The sequence below is a fragment of the Oncorhynchus tshawytscha genome, linkage group LG06, assembly GCF_018296145.1.
Source record: "Oncorhynchus tshawytscha isolate Ot180627B linkage group LG06, Otsh_v2.0, whole genome shotgun sequence".
NCBI classification, from domain to species: Eukaryota; Metazoa; Chordata; class Actinopteri; order Salmoniformes; family Salmonidae; genus Oncorhynchus; species Oncorhynchus tshawytscha.
The window spans coordinates 55,509,571-55,522,686 of record NC_056434.1 but is presented as its reverse complement, the minus strand read 5'-3'; positions in this window follow the sequence as shown (position 1 = coordinate 55,522,686).

The following is a 13,116-nucleotide window of genomic DNA, read 5'->3' as shown; positions in this document are numbered from 1 at the left end:
CCAGGGTGTGGAAGGCGTTCATGGAACGTTTGGGGGTCTCGGTCAGCCTAACCTCTGGGTTTCACCCCGAGAGTAATGGGCAGGTGGAAAGAGTGAACCAGGATGTGGGTAGGTTTCTGCGATCGTATTGCCAGGACCGGCCAGGGGAGTGGGCGAAGTACATCTCCTGGGCAGAGATGGCCCAGAACTCACCCCGCCACTCCTCTACAAACCTGTCGCCCTTCCAATGTGTGTTGGGCTATCAGCCTGTCCTGGTACCATGGCATCAGAGCCAGACCGAGGCTCCTGTGGTGGACGATTGGGTGAGACGCACACGGGTACCTTAAAAGGGCCGAAGGGCGGCAGAAGGCCCGACCACCACCGCAGCGAGGCCCCGGTGTACACACCGGGGGACCGGGTCTGGCTCTCGACCCGAAACCTGCCCCTCCACCTGCCCTGCCAGAAGCTGGGTCCGCGGTTTGTGGGGCCATTCAAAGTCCTGAGGAGAATAAGAACAATAATAAGAACAAGGTGTGTTATAGGTTACAGCTCCCCCCCGTATTACCGTATTAACCCCTCGTTTCATGTGTCTCTCCTCAGGCCGGTGGTGGCTGGTCCGCTTCAAGAAGATGAGGTGCGGGAGGTCCCTCCGCCCCCCCTGGACATCGGTCCTGGAGTTCGGTCCTGGACTCGAGGCGTCGGGTGGGGGGTCTTCAGTACCTCGTGGACTGGGAGGGGTACAGTCCGGAGGAGAGATGCTGGGTGCCGGTGGAGGACGTACTGGATCCACCTATGCTAAGGGAGTTTCACCGCCTCCATCCGGATAGCCCTGCGCCTCGTCCTCCGGTTCGTCCTCGAGGACGGCGTCGTCACGCTGAGGGAGCCGCGTGTCAGGGGGAGGGGGGTACTGTCACGACTTCTACCGAAGGTAACTCCTCTCCCTGTTCGGGCGGTGCTCGGCGTCGCCGGTTTACTAGCCGCTACCGATCCCTTTTTCCTTTTCTGGTTGTTTTGTCGGTGTTACTTTTCACACCTGGTTTCAATTGCTTTTATTTCTGTGTGTATATAGGGCACCTGTTACCTGCCTTAATTCCTGCAGTATTAAGCTTGTGGGTATTTGCGTTCGGTATTCTATGCTGTTTATTGTTTTCGCATTTACGTATGTGTATGTGGTGTCGGAACTGTGGTTGTTCCTCCGTGTATTGACACGAGTTTCCTTCCTTCGAGAGCGTAGTTTGGATATTCATCTGGGCCAATTTTGTATTGGTGGACTATGTATACATATATCTATATTATACACGCTTCTCAGAAATCCCTGCTCTCCTGCGCCTGACTCCTACACCTCTCACCGAGACGCACCTTATCACATTACAATGCCTTTTTTCGGTTACTTGTAGATTATTTTTAGACCTTTTTTGGAAGTATGTAGCTGGTGTGACTGAAGTACAGTGCCTTGCAAAAGTATTCATCCCCCTGGGTGTTTTTCCTATTTTGTTGCATTACGACCTGTAATTTAAATAGATTTTTCTTTCAATTTCATGTAATGGACAGACACAAAATAGTCCAAATTGGTGAAGTGAAATGAAAAAAATTACCTGTTTCAAAAATTTATAAAAATAAAAATGGAAAAGTGGTGCGTGCATATGTATTCACCCCCTTTGCTTTGAAGTCTCTAAAAAAGATCTGGTGCAACCAATTACCTTCAGAAGTCACATAATTAGTTTGATTGCACACAGGGGGACTTTATTTAAGTGTCACATGATCTCAGTATATATACACCTGTTCTGAAAGGCCCCAGAGTCTGCAACACCACTATGCAAGGGCACCACCAAGCAAGTGGCACCATAGAGCACTCCAAACAGGTCAGGGACAAAGTTCTGGAGAAGTACAGATCAGGGTTGAGTTGTAAAAAAATATCAGAAACTTTGAACATCACACGGGGCACCGTTAAATCCATTATTAAAAGATGGAAAGAATATGGCACCACAACAAACCTGCCAAGAGAGGGCCGCCCACCAAAACTCATGGACCAGGCAAGGAGGGCATTAATCAGAGAGGCAACAAAGAGACTAAAGATAACCCTGAAGGAGCCGCAAAGCTCCACAGCAGAGATTGGAGTATCTGTCCATAGGACCACTTTAACACTTACACTCCACAGAGCTGGCCTTTAATGAAGAGTGACCAGAAAATAATCCATGCTTATAGAAAAAATAAGCAAACACATTTGGTGTTCGCCAAAAGGCATGTGGGAGACATATGGGAGACATTTCCAAACATATGGAAGAAGGTATTCTGGTCAGATGAGACTAAAATTGAGCTTTTTGGCCATAAAGGAAAACGTTATGTCTGGTGCAAACCCAACACCTCTCATCACCCCGAGAAATCCATCCCCACAGTGAAGCATGGTGGTGGCAGCATCATGCTGTGAGGATGATTTTCATCAGCAGGGACTGGGAAACTGGTCAGAAATGAAGGGATGCGCTAAATACAGGGATATTCTTGAGGGAAACTTGTTTCAGTCTTCCAGAGATTTGAGACAAGGACAGAGGTTCACCTTCCAGCAAGACAATGACCCTAAGCATACTTAAACACTCGAGTGGTTTAAGGAGAAACATTTAAATGTCTTGGAATGCCCTAGTCAAAGCCCAGACCTCAATCCAATTGAGAATCTGTGGTATGACTTAAAGATTTCTGTACACCAGTGGAACCCATCCAACTTGAAGGAGCTGAAGCAGTTTGAAGAATGGGCAAAAATCCCAGTTGCTCGATGTTCCAAGCTTATAGAGACATACCCCAAGAGACTTGCGGCTGTAATTGCAGAAAAAGGTGGCTCTGTTTTCATTTTTTTGTCTTAGAAAGTGAGGACTAAGGCGCAGCGTGGTACGTGTTCTTAATTATTTTAATAGAACACTGAAAAACACAAAAACAACAACGTGAACGAATGAAACCAAAACAGTTCTGTCTGGTACAGATACGAAACAGAAAACAGCTACCCACACCCATAGTGGGAAAACAGGCTGCCTAAGTATGGTTCTCAATCAGAGACAACGATAACCAGCTGCCTCTGATTGGGAACCATACCAGGCCTAAACATAGAAACACAACATAGAATACCTACCCACATCACACCCTGACCAAACAAAAAATAGAAACATACAAAGCAATCTACGGCCAGGGCGTGACAGTACCCCCAAAGGTGCAGACCCCTGCCGCAAAACCTGAACCTATAGGGGAGGGTCTGGGTGGGAATCTGTCCGCGGTGGTGGCTCTGGCGCGGGACATGGACCCCACTCCACCATAGTCTTGGCCCACTTAAGTGGCACCTTTGGAGCGGCGACCCTCGCTGCCGACCTCGGACTGGGGACCCTTGCAGCGGGCCCCGAATAGACGGGAGACTCCGGCAGCACTGGACAGGCGGGAGACTCCGGCAGCGCCGGAGTGAAGGGCCACTGTGGCCCTTCCAGGCGACTCTGGGAGACCCTGACTGACGGGCGGCTCTGGCAGCTCCTGACAGGAGGGAGGCTCTGGAAGCGCTGGACAGGAGGGAGACTCTGGAAGCGCTGGACAGGCGGGAGCACCTGGAGGGAGGAGACGGAGAGACGGCCTGGTGCGTGGGGCTGCCACAGGAGGCCTGGTGTGTGGAGGAGCCACCGGATGGACCGGACCGTGGAGGCGCACTGGAGGTCTTGAGCACCGAGCCTGCACAACCTGTCCTGGCTGGATACTCCCTGTAGCCCGGCAAGTGCGGCGGGGTGGAACAGACCCCACTGGGCTGTGCTGGCGAACCGGGGACACCGTGCGTAGGGCTGGTGCCCATATAACCCGGGCCGAGGAGACGCACTGGAGACCAGATACGCCCTAGCCGGCTTCATTACTCCTGGCTCAATGCCCACTCTTGCCCGGCCGATACGAGGAGCTGCGATGTAGCGCACCGGGCTATGCCTGCGCGGCATGCCTCACGGCATAACACGGTGCCCACCTAGACATACAACATAGAATACCCACCCACATCACACCCTGACCAAACAAAAAATAGAAACATACAAAGCAATCTACAGTCAGGGCGTGACAGTTTGTTTCACAATAAAAAAATATTTTGCATCTTCAAAGTGGAAAGGCTTGTTGTGTAAATCAAATGATACAACCCCCCCCCCCCCAAAACATTTTTATTCCAGGTTGTAGTAAGGCAACAAAAAAGGAAAAATGCCAAGGGGTGAATACTTTCGCAAGGCACTGTAAATGATGATAGTTGCACAGTGAAACTCCAGATTTGGTGAGTAATGATGGGGGTTGTGATAAGTGCCAGAATGAAGCCTCTTGAAGCTACTGATACCTCTCACCAAGTCACCTAACGTCTTCCTAGCACCATAAAATACCGTCATAAATTAACCTAATAAAAATTAAATGACATGCAGTCGTGGGTGAATAGGGACTACAGGAGGGGACTAAGCACCCCTGAGGGGCCCCAGTGTTTGATCAGCATGGCAGATGTGTTGTTGCCTATCGTTATCACCTGGGGGTGGCCTGTAAGGAAGTGCAGGATCCATTTGCAGAGGGAGGTGTTTAGTCCCAGGGTTCTTAGCTTAGTGATGAGCTTTGTGGGAATGATGGTGTTGAACGCTGAGCTGTAGTCAATGAACAGAATTCTCACATAGGTGTTCCTTTTTTCCAGGTGGGAAAGGGCAGTGTGGAGTGCGATTGAGATTGTGTCATCTGTGGATCTGTTGGGGCAGAATGCGAATTGGAGTGGGCTAGGGTTTCCGGCATGATGGTGTTGATGTGATTCATGACCCTCCTTTCAAATCACTTCATGACTACCGACATGAGTACTATGAGGTGGTAATCATTTAGGCAGGTTACCTTCGGACTGTGGACTGTCAATGGAGACAAGTTTTTTTCTAAGGCGCCAAACTGTCGTCGAGGTAGACGAAAACAAACCGGTTCAACATGTCGCGAGAGAACATCATTAACCGGAGCCTGGAGCACAGTAGTGGTAAGGCCAAATGGCATGACCAGATACTGGTAGTGACCGCTGACTCATCCCCTTCCCATATCCGCACCAGGTGGTAGGTGTTCCGTAGGTCCAGCTTGGAGAACACGGTGGCCCCCTGGAGTGGCTCGAAGGCCGAGGAGATGAGTGGTAGCGGTTCTTTACTGTGATGTTGTTGAGGCCCCGGTAGTCGATGCACGGGTGCAAGGTTTTGTCCTTCTTCTCCTCAAAGAAGGATCCTGTGCTGGCGTGGGAGGCAGAAGGATGGATGAACCCTGCAGCTAGGGAGTCCTTAATGTAGATTTCCATAGCCTTGGTCTCCGGAGCCGACAGAGAGTACAGTCTTCCCCAGGGCGGAGTGGTACCTGGGAGAATGTCAAACCCGGTGCGGTGGAAGAGAAATAGGGGTATGTGTGGCAGAAGCAAAATGGACCGGGCCTTAATTTAACCTGTCTGGGACTGGGGTTGAAATTGCAGGGCGCCAAATACAAATCAACAGAAATCTCATGAATCAAATTTCTCAAACATACAAGTATTAGGCACCATTTTAAAGATATAATTCTCGTTAATCCAGCCACAGTGTCTGATTTCAAAAATGCTTTACAGCAAAAGCTCCACAAACGATTATGTTAGGTCACCACCAAGTCACAGAAAAACCCAGACATTTTTCCAGCCAAAGAGAGTCAAAAAAAGCACAAATAGAGATAAAATGGATCACTAACCTTTGATGATATTCATCAGATGACACTCATAGGACTTCATGTTACACAATACATGTAATTTTTGTTCAATAAAGTACATATTTATATCCAAAAATCTCATTTTACATTGGCGTGTTATGTTCAGTAGTTCAGTAGTTCCAAAACATGCAGTGATTTTGCAGAGAGCCACATCTATTTATAGAAATACTCATTATAAATGTTGATGAAAATACAAGTGTTATGCATGGAACTTTAGATACACTTCTCCTTAATGCAACCGCAGTGTCAGATTTGAAAAAAACTTTACGGAAAAAGCATAGCATGCAATAATCTCAGTACGGAGCTCAGAGCCCAAACCAACCAAAATAAATATCCGCCATGTTGCGCAGTCAACATTAGTCAGAAATGGCATTATAAATATTCACTTACCTTTGATGATCTTCATCAGAATGCACTCCCAGGAATCCCAGTTCCACAATAAATGTTTAATTGGTTCGATAAAGTTCATAATTTATGTCCATATACCTCCTTTTGCTAGGGCGTTTGGTAAACAAATTGAAACGTGCAAGCAACTTCAAGCGGAAAGGTCAGACGAAATTACCAAAAAGTTAGATTACTGTTCGTAGAAACATATCAAATGTTGTATAGAATTAATCTTTAGGATGTTTTTATCATAAATGTTCAATAATGTTCCAACCGGAGAATTCCATTGTCTATAGAAAAGCCATGAACGAGAGCTAACTCTCTCGTGACCGTGCGTCATGAGCCTGTGACAGTCTGCCAGACCACTGACTCAAAGATCCCTCATACCCCCTTCCTTTATAGTAGAAGCCTCAAACAAGTTTCTAAAGACGGTTGACATCTAGTGGAAGCCTTAGGAAGTGCAATTTGACCCCATAGACACTGTGTATTCGATAGGCCAAGCTTTGAAAAACTACAAACCTCAGATTTCCCACTTCCTGGTTGGATTGTTCTCAGGTTTTCGCCTGCCATATGAGTTCTGTTATACTCACAGACATTATTCAAACAGTTTTAAAATCAGAGTGTTTTCTATCCAAATCTACTAATGATATGCATATCTTAGCTTCTGGGCCTGAGTAGCAGGCAGTTTACTTTGGGCATGCTTTTCATATGGATGTGAAAATACCGCCCCATATCCCAGAGAGTTTCAGCATGATAACTTGCTCGGGTCTACAGGAAGTATTATTAAAGAGATGCTTTACATTGAAATACAGATAGAGATGTAGTAGTCCCAGAGTTAGTGATCCAGGGTCAGTTTTGCATTTCACCTCCTGAATGAATCGCCAACTCGCCTGCTTTTAAGATAATCTTCGGGCCTACTGGGGACCCACGGCTGTTTAGGAGACATCACTAGAGACATTATTTTGTAATGGTGATGAACTGAGATAATATTAAGTTTAGTAGCACTGTAATTCATTAATCATATGCTGTCTCCCCTGCTCCTCCTCCTTTTACACTCACACCTCTCTCTTCACCTCTTTCTTCCTCAGTTTTTTTATGCACACCAGATGTGAATTGAAATACAGATTGAACTTGTATTTATAATATTACAAGTAATATTTGTAATACATGTATTACATATTTATAACACTTGGATAATGAACTTCTTTAAATAAAGCATTTCACATTCTCTACTGGTTGAAATTAAGTCTCTTATTTGATGAAATAATACACCTATCCTGTGTCCTCAGATCAGTGCAGATGTAGGAAATTAGATATTGAGAGGAACTGGTTTTAGAGTATTTACATGATAGATAGGAAGAGTAGTGTACTGTTTTTTTGTATTGAGTTTCTGTATATATTAATTACAAATCAGCCTTTATTAATCAAATCAAAGTGTATGTGTCGCGTGCGCCGAACACAACAAGTGTAGACCTTACAGTGAAATGCTTACAGGCTCGAACCAATAGTGCAAAAAAGGTATTAGGTGAACAATAGGCAAGTGAAGAAATAAAACAACAGTAAAAAGACAGAGTATATACAGTAGCGAGGCTATATAAGTTGTGAGGCTACATACAGACACCGGTTAGTCAGGCTGTTTGAGATAGTATGTAGATATGGTTAAAGTGACTATTCATATCTCATGAACAGATAGTAGCAGTAGCGTAAACGAGGGGTTGGCGGGTGGTGGGTGGCGGGACACAATGCAGATAACCCGGTTAGCCAATGTGCGGGAGCACTGGTTGGTCGGCCCAATTGAGGTAGTATGTACATGAATGTATAGTTAAAGTGACTATGCATATATGAAAAAGAGAGTAGCAGCAGCTAGTTAGCTCAACCATGTTTCTAGTCTATTGCGTAGTTACAATGTGTAACCATTGCTGTCCCAGGACCAGGATTGGTAAACATTGTGGGGAGTATAATTGCAATACATACATGCTGACACAGCATCATTCAAAGTCTGGAGTTTGATACTCCTGGTTTTGGACATGGCTGAAAAATAATGTCTCACTGACATTCATACCTTAACCGCACCATTATTTGCCAAAATAGAGTACATGATCAGTGAATATATTCAATGTACAGACTACAATTTAGGGATCGCATGCCTGGTAATAACTACGTGTATATACTAGTTGCATCCTTTGCACAATAAAGTTGTATTATATTCTACTTATTCCATAGGTTTCATTAATGCCATTCAGACTATTTTGAAATCAATACAACAGGCTATAATAGCTGAGGTTCACAGCTAGATTCTGAACTAATATGTATACCAAATGTTTAAGATCGACTACATAGCTAGCTACACATCCATAGGCATTACAGGTTTTTTATCCTCCACTACACAGTAAGCAAGAAAATAGTTAGCTAGCTACGTAACTTCAGCTGCAATGGATGTCAAATATCAGCAGAGAAAGATTAAACTTTCTTACATTCAATTTGCAGTAAATGCTTTAGCTAGCTAGATTCTTGACATCCACTAAATCACAAAGACGACAGCCTGTTTTGCTGGTTTTCTCAGGAGTACCTAAAACATTAAACAACACAAATTACAATGTCAGACTCACGGATTCCCCCTGTACTGCTGCTCATTCCGTTCACCAGCTCCGGAGGTCTACGTCACCGGCCTTCTATGCGTCACAGAACTGGATCATTACCACCAACCCCGGACTGTCTTGTCTCAATACGCACACCTGGTTCCCATTCCCCTGACTCATGTGTATATATGTGCTCTCTGTTTCCCATTGTCGTTGTTGATTATTGTTCCATGTCCATTGGTCTTGTGAGTACCTGTGCTCTGTTGTATCGGATTGCGTGTTACCGTGTTAGCGTGCACTTGTTATTACGGGTCTCGTCCTGTGTATTTATTAGAAATCTACACCTCGCTATTTGTTTGGGTTTACAGCCCTGTGTTATACAGTTTATATATGTATATACAGTTGAAGTCGCAAGTTTACATACACCTTTGCCACATACATTCAAACTCAGTATTCACAATTCCTGATATTTAACCCTATTAAAAATTGCTAGTCTTAGGTCAGTTAGGATCAGCACTTTATTTTAAGAATGTGAAAGGTCACAATAATAGTAGAGACTTATTTATTTCAGATTTTATGTCTTTCATCACATTCCCATTGGGTCAGAAGTTTACATACACTCAATTAGTATTTGGAAGCATTGCCTTTAAATTGTTGCAGGAATTAAATTCCTCGGTTTTAATACCCAATTAAAATGAATCACTCTGTCAATTCATAAGAGTTTGTAAGACCCTTATTTGTATAAAATGGACAGAGACCAGCCTTTGAAATCATCCAGCTGCGTTTATTCTCGTGAGTACTGCTCATGATACATTTTACCACAGATTATAAACTGAAAATTACGTCAGCTTTTCTAAATGTTCTGTCTCTTCTTGACACTGGTAGAAAGGCTGTATAGTTCTCAAGCCTTCCCACCTCGTCTAGAGCCAAGGCCAGCCTGTGTAGATAAGCATTCTAGCCAGTCTGGCGATATAGTTCATTCATTTCTACCAAGGAACAGACAGTCATTGTTCTAATTCATTGATTATATTTACACACATTATATTCAGTACTAGGATTAAAAAGAAAATTCATACATATACAGTAACATAATAGTAATCTGATTCATCAGTACTGATTGAAATGTATACATAATTAGTCATTATTGATCAAAAATTCCCTTAACAATTGTTTAACTTGGGTCAAATGTTTCGGGTAGCCTTCCACAAGCTTCCCACAATAAGGTGGGTGAATTTTGGCCCATTCATCCTGACAGAGCTGGTGTAACTGAGTCAGGTTTGTAGGCCTCCTTGCTCACACACGCCTTTTCAGTTCTGCCTACCTATTTGAGACCAAGCTTTACATCCTGACTGATGTCTTGAGATGTTGCTTCAATATATCCACATCATTTTCCCTCCTGCAGCAAATACCCCCACAACATCATGCTTCCACTCCCGTGCTTCACGGTTGGGATGGTGTTCTTTGGCATGCAAGCCTCCCCCTTTTTCCTCCAAACATAACGATGGGCATTATGGCCGGACAGTTCTATTTTTGTTTCATCAGACCAGAGGACATTTCTCCAAAAGTAAGATCTTTGTCCCCATGTGCAGTTGCAAACTGTAGTCTGGCTTTTTTTATGGTGGTTTTGGAGCAGTGGCTTCTTCCTTGCTGAGCAGCCTTTAAGGTTATGTCGATATAGGACTCGTTTTACTGTGGATATAGATACATTTGTAACTGTTTCCTCCAGCATCTTCACAAGGTCCTTTGCTGTTGTACTGGGATTGATTTGCATTTTTCGCACCAAAGTACATTCATCTCTAGAAGACAGAACGTGCCTCCTTCCTGAGCGTTATGACGGCTGTGTGGTCCGATGGTGTTTATACTTGCGTACTATTGTTTGTACAGATGGACGTGGTACCTTCAGGCATTTGGAAATTGCTCCCTAAGATGAACCAGACTCGTGAAGGTCTACAAAAAAAAATTGAGGTCTTGGCTGAATTCTTTTGATTTTCCCATGATGTCAAGCAAAAAGACACTGAGTTTGAAGGTAGGCTTTAAAATACATCCACAGGTACACCTCCAAATGACTTAAATGATGTAAATGAACCCCAAGCTTCTAAAGCCATGACATAATGTTCTGGAATTTTCCTAGCTGTTTAAAGGCACAGTCAACTTCGTGAATGTAAACTTCTGACCCACTGGAATTGTGATACAGTGAATTATAAGTGAAGTAATCTGTCTGTAAAAAATTGTTGGAAAAAGTACTTGTGTCATGCACAAAGTAGATATCCTAACCAACTTGCCAAAACTACAGTTTGTTAACAAGACATTTGTGGAGTGGTTGAAAAACTAGTTTTAATGACTCCAACCTAAGTGTATGTAAACTTCTGACTTCAACTGTAAATAAGGAAGTGTCTTACTATTCTCAACGGTTGGTCCTCTTGCCTGTTCTTTGAAGGTGGAAGGAGCCACAGTTATACACCTGAGAATGTTTACTGCACAACACAATCCATCAATCAGATTGATACACAAGTGTAGGTGTGCGTTATAGGTTGTCTAATTGTTCCTTTTTTTCATTATGGGTGACTCTTAATTAAAAGTGTCTGTTTTGTTTTTGTACAGACATCACCTTTACCTAAACAACACCTCACCTGAGAAGTAGGAATCAAAGGCAGAGAAACTAAGAATTGAATAACTGCAGTTGACATAGCAAGGAAATGGAAGAATACTTTCATGTGGATAGCTCTTAAAAGAGTCTTTGGTTGTGCATAGTGTAGTCTATGGTGTTGCCAGGGAACAGCACCCTCTTCGAAGAAGTAGTAGGTGAAGATCTCCTGCACACAGATTACCTCCCGTGCTGCTTTGTCGGCCTCTCCTTTAGCATCCCGCAGCGAGCTGCAGATCCCCTCCTGGTCCTCGTGTCCATCCTGATGAAGTTATGCAGGACACAGGTAGTCTTCACACACCTGAATTCCCCCAGGAGGCAGTCCCAGATGGCCCTGGTCACGCAACCTTGCAGTGCCCTACACGGTAACTGTAGGCAATATGATTTCTCTTATAACAAATCATGACAACATTGGATAAATAGATGCATGTGCACACACATCTGCATGTGTAGCATGTAACAACAACAGGATCACATCAAGAACAGCTCATTTGAGTTAGCCTGCACTGTAGCTAGTTAGCTAATAATACACGATTTTTTGTACATTTTTGTTAAATGTATTTACTTACTTGAAAGGTTCTCTCAACCATGTGGACAATTGGAAACAGAGCAGCAAGGTTTGTTTGTCACCAGAGCGGTTTAGAGAATATTACTATTTACATGTGAATAAATTAATGAAATGGAGAATGGATGAACTATTTACCCATTTAATAACCAGACCTTCATACAAACTTGCTATGCTGAATTCTTGACACACAATCGAACCGCGCTGCTATATGCTGCCAGCACACCCACAAGCAAGCCACTTCTGGTGGCCAGAGCGGCACGTTGCAATTTACCACGTACTAATGTACACATACGGTAAGGATTTCAGGTTAGTCCCATGCACCTCAGTAAGTGCTGAGGATGCGGCTGCCCCCCATAAATAGCTACCGCCGCACTACTTCCACCCTGTGTCCTTTTTCGAGGTGCCGTAGATCACTGACAAAGACGGTTGGAGTGAACCAATAGCTCACATAACCGTGTTTACATACATAACCTTCATTATGTAGCACTATATTGGATCACTCCAATATGGTATCACAATACCAGATGAATCGATGAACTAGGTAAGGGCCAGACAGGGAGTAAAGTCCCGTAGGACTGAGTTTAGGGCAGTCATAGTTGCTGTGTTCCTCCGTCCCGACTCAGGGAGGCGGAGGTAACACCCAGCACAGCCGTCCAGACCTCATCGGCAGGGTCCCCATTTACTTGATAGTACCTAGAAAAGGTGCTAGACGATGCCCAACTTGCTGAGAGGGGCGGGAGGGGCATATACAGACAAATGTAAGGCCCGGTTCACATGTTTGTCAGACAGGACCTTCAGCAAGAATTAGGGGTTAAGATGGAGGGTGACACTCCTCTGGTCTGGACCCATTGTGAAAAACAAAGACATCGAATCTAGGGGCTTGAGGGGCTTGTGGCTTAGCAAGAGCTGACAGCACCACGTCAAGGTTCCAACTAGGCACCGAGCAAGCCTTTGCTGGACACAGACGTTGAACTCCCTTCATACATTTTGAGAGCAATGGGTAGCCACCCATGGGTCCGTCTTGGCTGTTGTCATGGCATGCTGAGATAGCGTCTAAACTGTAAAAATGTAAAACTGTTTGCATATGTGACTCCAGTGGAGGCTGCTGAGGGGAGAACAGGTCATAATAATGGCCGGAACGAAGCAAATGGATGTATTGATACCATTTCATTGATTCCGTTCCAGTCATTACCACAGCCCATTCTCCCCAATTAAGATTCCACCAGCCCCCT